The sequence below is a fragment of the Rhinatrema bivittatum genome, chromosome 1, assembly GCF_901001135.1.
Source record: "Rhinatrema bivittatum chromosome 1, aRhiBiv1.1, whole genome shotgun sequence".
Taxonomy (NCBI): Eukaryota; Metazoa; Chordata; class Amphibia; order Gymnophiona; family Rhinatrematidae; genus Rhinatrema; species Rhinatrema bivittatum.
The window spans coordinates 820246472-820256111 of NC_042615.1; positions in this window are offsets into that span (position 1 = coordinate 820246472).

Consider the following 9640-nt stretch of genomic DNA (forward strand, 5'->3'; position numbering starts at 1 on the left):
TCGGAAAATATGTTGTGAAAAGAGTTGAGCCAACTCAGGTGCCGAAGGAAGTTTGGGCACCAGGACAAGGAAGTTTGGGCAACAGGACATTTTGGAAAATTGATCCACGGAGACCCAAATGACAGTCTTCCCTTCGGATGGAGGAAGATCTACTACAAAATCTGTGGATAAGTGAGTCCATGGCTCAGCAGGGACCAGCAGCAGTTGAAGGAACCCCCAAGGGCGACCTGGTAACGGCTTCTGTTTGGCGCAAGTCGGGCAGGAGCTAAGGTAAATCCGGACATCCTGCCCTATGCAAGGCCACCAGTAAAATTGGGAAAGAAGTTCCAAGGTTCTTACCCTACCAGGGTGTCCAGCTGTAAGAGAGTCATGAGTCCACGAGAGAACCTTTTTCCTTAAACAACTCGGGACCACAGTTTTGCCAGCAGGGGCTATGTCTGTGCTGGCCACACTAACCCTTGTTGGATCCAAGATGTACTGAGGTGGATTAGACGATTCTTCAGGCTCCGTAGTACGAGATAAGGCGTCAACATGTATATTTTTTGATGCGGGTCTGTAGCGTAATGAGAAGTGAAAGCGGCTGAAGAATAGGAACCAGCGAGCTTGTCTGGGGTTCAGAAGTTGAGCATGGCATAGAAACTCCAAATTTTTGTGGTCTGTGTATACTACAATGGGATGCTGGGACCCTTCCAACCACTGCCGCCATTCTTCAAATGCTAGCTTGATAGCTAGGAGTTGCTTGTCTCCAATGCCATAATTTTTCTCTGCCACAGAAAATTTTTGAGAAAAGTAGGAACAAGGAAGTAACCTCCCTTTGCTGGAGACTTGGCTGAGGACTGCTCCCACTGCAATATCAGAAGCATCTACTTCCACAATGAAGGGTCGTTGAGGGTCAGGGTGATGTAAAGAAGTGTCTAACAAGAAAGCCTTCTTCAGGTCCTCAAAAGCAAGGCAAGCTGCCAAGGGCCATTCCTTGGCATCAGCTCCCTTCTTGGTAAGAGCTGTGAGGGGTGGGACCTTTTGTGAGTAGTGAAGTATAAATTGCCTGTAGAAGTTCGCAAACCCAAGAATTCGTTGGAGGGCCTTGACTCCCACAGACTGAGGCTAATCTTTAATGGCGGACACTTTGTCCGGATCCATATGAAATCCTGTGGATGAAACAATGTAGCCCAGGAATGGAAGTGATTCCTGCTCAAACAAGCACTTCTTCAGTTTTGCAAAGAGATGGTTATCTCTCAAGATTTGTAGGACCTGTTTCACGTGTTGGCGGTGTGTAGGTACATCTTTAGAATAGATCAAGACATCATCTAGGTAGACTATGACAGACGAGTGTAGCATCTCCTGAAGTACCTCGTTCATTAGGTTTTGAAAAACCGCTGTGGCATTACATAGCCTGAACAGCATGACATGGTATTCGTAATGTCCTTCCCGGGTGTTAAAGGCGGTCTTCCACTCGTCCCCAGGACGGATTCGCACAAGGTTATAAGCATCGCGGAGATCAAGCTTGGTGAAAACCTTGGCTCTCTGTAGCCGGTTGTTGCGATTCTGCTTTCATGGGTAGCCTCTTACTTCTCTCTGTCTGCCCCGTGGCCTGGAGGCCGCAGTCCCCGGTCTTCCTTGTGGCTGGAGCCGCTCCTCAGTCTGCCCTCTGCGGCTTGAGAGCTGCCGACTACGCTGGGCCTGTTCCTCGGCCCCGCCCTGCTCTTCAGTGTTAGCAGCAGCATGGCCGCTGTCCATGGTTCTGCTTCCTGTTTCCTTCCTAGAGGGCGAGGCCGCTTCTTTGCTGATTTAAAGGGCCAGCATAGGAGTGGCCCACTGATGAGCTCACTTCCTGGAAACTCCCTCTTCAGCCCTATATAAGGGCCTAGCTTCCAGTTCTTAGTTGCCTTCGCAAGGAGTTAGATGCTCCTGGATGTTCCTGTCCTTTGCTCCAGGAGTCTCGCTGTTCCAGCTCTTCTTCAAGGTCCTGTGTTCTTCATTTCCTGTTGGAGCTCCATGACTCGTCCTGAAGTCCGTGATCCAGTTCCTGATGTTCGTGTTCCAGTCCAGATGTCTGTCTCCTATTCCTGATGTCCGTGATCCAGCCCTGATGTCCTTCTCCAGTTCCTGATGTTCGTGTTCCAGTCCAGTTGTCCTGAACCCCTAGTTCCTCGTTGCCACCTTTACTGGTGTGCCACGTCGATGTCCATGACTAGTCCCACGGGCGGGCTGTGTAGGGCGCCTCGTGGTGCATTGCCTTCCTCACTTCTGCAGCACAAGCCTCCGGGAGACTTCCACTTGTATCCTTGTTCCTGGTCTACGGAATCCCTTGTGCTTGCTCCTTCCATCCCAAAGACTCTGTTAGTACCTGTGTCGTTCTAACGTGATCCGCGACCAGTCACTGACGGCTGTGTAGGGCACGTCCCAGTACAGGTTTCTACAGCTTCTGAGACATTTTCATCTTCTTCTTACCACATCTTGTCTAGAGGCTCTTTGAGTCAGCGTGGTCTGCGACCAGTCCCGTGGGTCTGCCCTGTGCTGGGCTGAGTAGGGTGTGCTGCATTGCAGCCTCAACCCAGAACTTGCTTGACTTTCCTGAATGCCTTGAACCTAGCTTGAGTCTTCGTCTGTGCATCCAAGTACCTCATTCCTGAGTCTTCGTCTGTGCATCCAAGTATCTCATTCCTGAGTCTTCGTCTGAATCTCTATGTTCCGGTCTTCGCTGCCCTGGCATCCATCCGGCCTGCCGCTTCTTGCTGTTACCCAGCGGCAGGTCCAAAAGGGCTTGGAATGGTTGGAGGACTGTTCATAAGACCACCATTGCGTTGACGGTCTTCCCAAAGCGTGCAGGTCCAGAGGAGGGTCAGTATCTACAGTCATCTGTCTTCAATCCAGCCTTGCTCCTGTCCAGCCCATGCTCGGGGCATGCTTCGCCTGCTGCGGCACCTCTTTGGAGTTCCTCTGGGGTCGAGCCGAGGTTCAAGGACACACAATCCCCTGGAAAGCGGAACCACTCTCCTAGCGCTTCCTAACACCGGTCAAGCAGTTCTGGAATGAGCGGTAGTGGGTATCGATCTCGACGTCTGATAGCATTGAGTCCTCTATAATTGATGCAGGGTCTGAGGGACCCATCCTTTTTTCCAACAAAAAAGAAGCAAGCTCCAGCTGGGGACTTGGAAGGACGGATGAACCCACGGTCCAGGTTTTCCTTAATGTACTTTGACATGGCTTGTGTCTCAGGGAGAGACAGGGGGTAAACTCGTCCCCTGAGAGGCGTTGTACCAGGCAATAAATCAATGGTGCAGTCAAACGGTCAGTGCTGTGGTAGAAGTTCTGCCATTTCCTTGGAAAGTCGTCCGCGTACTCCACCTACTGGGAAGGTAGTACGAGCGGGGTGGTCATTAGAGCTACACAAGGCCTGGTAATGTTGGCAAGCAGGACGAGAAGCAGTGCAAACTCCAGGCTGCCACTTGTAGAGTATCTCAATGGATAATAGGAGAGTGCTTCTGGAGCCAGGGTAACCCCAACACGATAGGGTGGATGGCTTTCTCCAAGACCAGGAAGAAAATCTCCTCTGTATGGAGAATTCCGGTGCAGAGTGTCACAGGTACATAGAAGCGGAAACATACCCTGGGAGCAGCGTGCCATGAATGGATGCGATCTGCAACGGTGGTTTACGAGGGACGACTGGAATCTGCAGCTGTTGTACCAAATCAGTCAGGATGAAGTTCCCTCCTGCTCCAGAGTCAATAAATGCGAGAGTGGAGAAAGTTCCTCCAGGGTACTCGAGGGTTTCCGGTAACACATTGAGGAGCGGGATTGATGCAGCCTAGGGACAGCTCCCCAATGATACCTAGGCTTTGGCGTTTTCCAGAAGCTCACCGCACTGAGCCAACAAGTGGCCCTTGCCACCACAGTATAGGCAGAGGCCCAGTGTTTGGCGTCGCTTCCTCTCCTTCGGAGTCAGAGGACTTCGTCCCAGCTGCATTGGTTCGTCAGTGTGACTGTTCGGTTGAGACGGTGAAGACGTCAGAGGTCGAGAGAAAGCCAGAGCCAATGTTACAGGCCTGCAGAGCGGTTTAACCTCTCAAGCCCTTTGTTGAAGCCGGCAATCAATTCTTCCTGCCAAATCGATCAGGCTGTTGAGATCATCCAGAAAATCTCTAGCTGCTAATTCATCCTTTATACGAGATGACAGTCCTTCCAAGAAGATTTATTTATTTATTTATTTATTTCAGATTTTTATATACCGGCATTCGAGACAGCAGTCACATCGTGCTGGTTCACATAAAACAGGGGTGCATAGTAAACATAACTATAACAACGGTGTTGAAAAGGCAGTTACATATAACAGGGTGATAAGAACTTGGCTGAGAAGGAAGAGAAAGGAAAGGTTATTAAATTCACACAGGTAAACGATAGAAGATAAGGATGACCATGGTGTATTTGGAGATTAGTTAACCGAGTTGGAGATTAGTTAACCATGTTGGAGATTAGTTAACCATGGTATAGTTGGAGATTAGGGGTGGCTTGGAGGTGTTCTATCAATTGGCGTCCGGGAAAGCTTGTGTGAATATCCAGGTCTTTAGTCTTTTTTTGAAAGTTGAGATGCATGGTTCTGTTCTGAGATTTGAGGGGATGGAGTTCCATAACGGTGGAATGGCTGTAGAGAAAGCCCGGTCTCTTAGTGTGCAGTGTCTGGTGGATTTGGACGGTGGTACCTGTAGCGATCCCCTGTATGCATCTCTTGTCGGTCTTGACGAATTGTGTAGTCGGAGAGGGATCTGTAGGTCAATGGGAGCCAGTTGGTTGATGTTTTTGTATGTGGTAAGAATGGCCTTGTATATTATTCTAAAGTGTATAGGTAGCCAATGGAGGCTCTTTAGAATGGGGGTTATGCGGTCCCTTCTCCTGGTATTTGTCAAAATTCGTGCAGCTGCATTTTGCACCATCTGAAGCGGTTTGGTGTATGAAGCGGGAAGGCCAAGTAGGATGGTGTTACAATAGTCTAATTTTGAAAAAATGATTGCTTGTAGAATGGTTCTGAAATCTTGGGCATGGAAAAGTGGTCTAATTCTTTTCAGCACTTGTAGTTGGTAGAAACAGTCTTTGGTGGTTTTGTTAATAGTGGCTTTGAAATTCAGGCGATTATCAATTAAGACTCCTAGGTTTCTCACTTGTGTGATTGTTGGCGTGGCTTGTTGTGCAGAGGTGATGGTGCTGTTTTCTGAGGCGATGAGCAGGAGTTCAGTTTTGCCGGAATTTAATACCAGGTTTAGGCTGGTGAGGAGGAGTTTAATTTTTTGAAGGCATGCATCCCAGTAAGCCAGAGTTTTTGCGAAGGAATCCTTAATGGGTATCAGGACCTGGATATCGTCCGCGTAAAGGAAGTGTTTGAGGTTGAGGTCGGTGAGAAGTTGGCATAACGGTATAAGGTAAATGTTAAATAAAGTAGGAGACAGGGAGGACCCCTGTGGGACTCCTACTGACGACGGGTGTGAGAGGATTCTTTGTTCTGTATCTTGACCTTGTATCCTCTATTGCTGAGAAATGATATGAACCAAGATAGAGCTGTGCCTGAGATACCTATGGAGGCTAACTGGTTAATGAGTAAAGAATGATTAACGGTGTCAAAGGCTGAAGAAAGGTCCAGTAGGATCAGTAAGAAGGCTTGACCTTTATCGAGGCCCAGGATGAGGTGATCTGTTAAGGAAATGAGGAGGGACTCCGTGCTTAGTGTTTTGCGGAAACCGTATTGTGATGGGAAAAGGAGGTTGTTTTCTTCAATATAGTTTGAGAGTCGGGTGTTCACCAATTTCTCCATAATCTTGGCTATGAAGGGGAGGTTGGCGATCGGACGGTAGTTGTTTGGGTCATTAGGATCTAGATTAGGTTTCTTGAGTAGTGGTTTGAGAGAGGCCAATTTTAGGTCATCTGGGTAAGATCCTTGCGTTATTGAGCAATTTATGATGTCTGACAGGGATTTGGAGATGCTGCGTATGCTGTCCTCCTGCCAGCCCAACTCGGTAGCTAGGGTACGGAACTCAACCGCATAATCAGTGATATGATCCGCTCCTCCTGAGGGGAGGAGTGGCAAGTTATAATACTCTGTAGGTGGAGTTATCAATCTATAGTGGATTGGCTCCCCACAGAGTGACAGTCTGTTATGATACCGTCCTTGTAGTGTGGGAAGAGCACCCCACAAAATTGGTGAATCCCTGGACCGATGGCAGATGACAGGGCCCCCAGGAGGATATCCTGGGAGGGACCACTGGCTAGGCTGGAATATGGAGACTGACACAGACAGTTCTTTATTAGACAGAAGGTAGAACCACCAGAGGTGGCAGTAGTGAGTTGATATGCCCGGCAGGGCTGAAGTCCTTCTAATACTGAAACTGAGATCTCTGGATTGGCTGAGCTGTAGAGAGAGACTATAGGTAGTGAGTAGACAGGGTATGCTGGACACATAACCAGTAGACGATGATACGCTAACAATTATAGATATCTGCAATGGCTTCTATATGACAGATAGTCTTCACTACTTTCAGGAACAGGAGCCTCCCGGCGAGCACTGGTTCCTATATACAACTGCAAAACAATGTAGTGAAACTCAAGGATTAGCAAGGTAAAATGTTGACAAGGACATCTGCCAGAGGTTCTTAAGATTCTATTCATATTTATATAAGCTAATACCTCCATTAACTCGGATGTGATAGACCAATTCCTAGCTGGAGTTTCTATTCCTGTACTTGCGGAAGCTCAAAAGCTTCAATATGAAGAAGAGATATCACAACTGAAAGTTTCTATGGCGATAAAACAGTTAAAAATTGGCAAATCACCGGGCTTTGATGGTGTTACAGCTGGTTTTTAATTAAAACTTTCCCTCAGGGCTTGTCCCTCCTTTAATAAACATGTTCAATGCATTATGTGGTGATTGTTCATTCTTGCATAATTCCAGTCTAGCTAGCATTACTATTATAATTAAACCAGGCAGAGATCCAACAGCCTGCGGGTCTATTCACCCAATTTCCCTTATTAATATTGACTTAAAGCTACTAGCTAAAATATTAGCTGATTAAATAACTTCATTTCTCACATCATTCACCCAGAGCAGGATGGTTTTATTCCTGGATGGATGGCTTCTGATAATGTATGCAAAATAGTAGATTTGATATGATAGGCTCATGGGCAAAGGCTTCCTTTTGTATTACTTACCATTGACGCAGAAAAGGCATTTGATCTAGTTCATTGATCTTATTTGTTTAAGGTACTTCAGAAAATACATTTTGGGCCTTTTTTTATCATTTGGATTAAAAAGCTGTATGATACCCCCAAAGCTTGTATAAAGGCCAATGGGGCCTACTCAGATGCCTTCCCCATTTGTCATGGTACCAGGCAGGGTTGCCCATTATCCCCTTTACTATTCGCCCTTGTTTTTAGAGCCCTTTGCTCAGAGTATTAGGGATAACCCCCAGATTTTTGAGATTCAGATTGGGGATTATTTCTCTAAACTTTCTGTTTGCTGATTATATTTTGTTTACCATGATGAGTCCCTCTATTTCTCTGAGAGAGATTGTGAATGAGGTGTCCCAACAGGGGCGGATTCCAGGAAAAGATCAGCCTGGGGATTTTCGGCAAAACCAGCCCAGGAGATACCCCATGGTCTGCTGAGTGCGGCTCTGTCTCAGCCGCACTCGGCAGACCATGTGACCAGAGCGACTGGCCCACCGGGGGATGCCCGATCCCCCGATAGGCCAATCCATCCCGTGTCCCAATTTAGTTCAGTATAGGGTTTTACAATTAACTGGGATAAATTGGAGATTCTGAATGTCTCCTTACCTGCACCGCAAGCAGAAGATTTACAACGGACCTTCCCTTTTAGATGGGCCTGCCATAAAATTTAGTATTTAGGGGTTTATATTGGTTCCTACGTGGATTTGTTCCAATTGAATTATCCTCCATTATTGACTCATTTATACAAAGACATGGAAGAATGGAATTGCTATCATATATCCTAGTTAGGATGGATAGAGACAGTAAAAATAAACTTCCTTCCCAGACTTAGATATCTTTTCCAGACACTTCCCTTAGGTATTCCTGCTTCCTTCTTAAAACATTGACAAAGGAGGATAATGCAGTTTATTTGGCAAGGCAAACATCCTCGAATGGCACAAAGAATTCTCTTTCAATCTAAATTGCAGTGGCCTTGGGATCCCCAACCTCGTTTTATACCATGGGATCCCCAACCTCGTTTTATACCATGGGATCCCCAACCTCGTTTTATACCATGTGGCAGCTCCATGAAGTTAGCAAGTAGCACATTTAAGACTAATCGGAGAAAATTCTTTTTCACTCAACGCACAATAAATCTCTGGAATTTGTTGCCAGAGGATGTGGTTAGTGCAGTTAGTGTAGCTGGGTTCAAAAAAGGTTTGGATAAGTTCTTGGAAGAGAAGTCCATTAACTGCTATTAATCAAGTTTACTTAGGGAATAGTCACTGCTATTAATTGCATCAGTAGCATGGGATCTTCTAGGTGTTTGGGTAATTGCCAGGTTCTTGTGGCCTGGTTTGGCCTCTGTTGGAAACAGGATGCTGGGCTTGATGGACCCTTGGTCTGACCCAGCATGGCAATTTCTTATGTTCTTATGTTCTTATGTTCTTAATTAAGGGACAATTTTTTGGCACAAAATGGGCACACGAAAACCTTGGGCACATTTGGAGCAGGCAATTATTCGGCAGATGCCTCTTTCTGCTTTAGTGTGGCAACCTAAAAAAATCTTGGAAACCTTTAAATGCCCTCCTGGAGTCCTTATCTTATACCTTACGTATCCGGGAGCGATGTAGGCTCCCTTTGGTGGGAACGAGAGTATTTTATCATAACACTTTTTTTTATTTCATAATACCTCGTTCCCTCCAGGGTGTGCCCTCCAGCCTTCTCCTAATAGTCAGCTCGTGGTATAAGCAAATGGGAACATGTTTGGGGTTCAAGAGGTCTTATGGAGTTCAAAGACATACAAGCAAAATATAACCTACCCAATACAGAACTATTCTCCTAAATTCAATTGCAGTACTTTATGTTGAAATCTAACTTACAGGAAGAATTGTTGAAAGGGGTTACCTTATTTGAATCTATGTGCAAGTTTGCTGATAGATCACTGAAAGTCATGTCCAAGATTTACATGCTATTAAATCAGGATCTGAAGGTTAAACCCTCATATACTCGGGCATAGGAAAAGGATCTGGTTGAGGAGTTTCCGTAGGATTTCTGGAGAGAGATTTTCTGGACTACTGGCAAGGGATTCATCTCGATTGAAAATGGGTACAAGGTACTACGTCATTGGTACCATATTCCTGTGCGCATATGCAAAATCTTTCCCTCAATATCGGATAGATGTTGGAAAGGTTGCAGCAATTTAGGTACATTTTTTTTCATTCCTGGTGGGCATGTCCATGTATTCAGGCTTTCTGGTGGGTGGTAGCTCAATGGCTTCAGGATTTATTACAAGTGTCCATAATACTGTCTCCAAAACTAGCCCTACTGAATGTTCCTTGTTCTGTAGTAGATAAATACCAACAGAAGTTAATACAACAAATAATAGTAATGGCTCGATATGAAATAGCACATCTGTGGCAAGATAGTACTAATCCCTCTTGCTCTA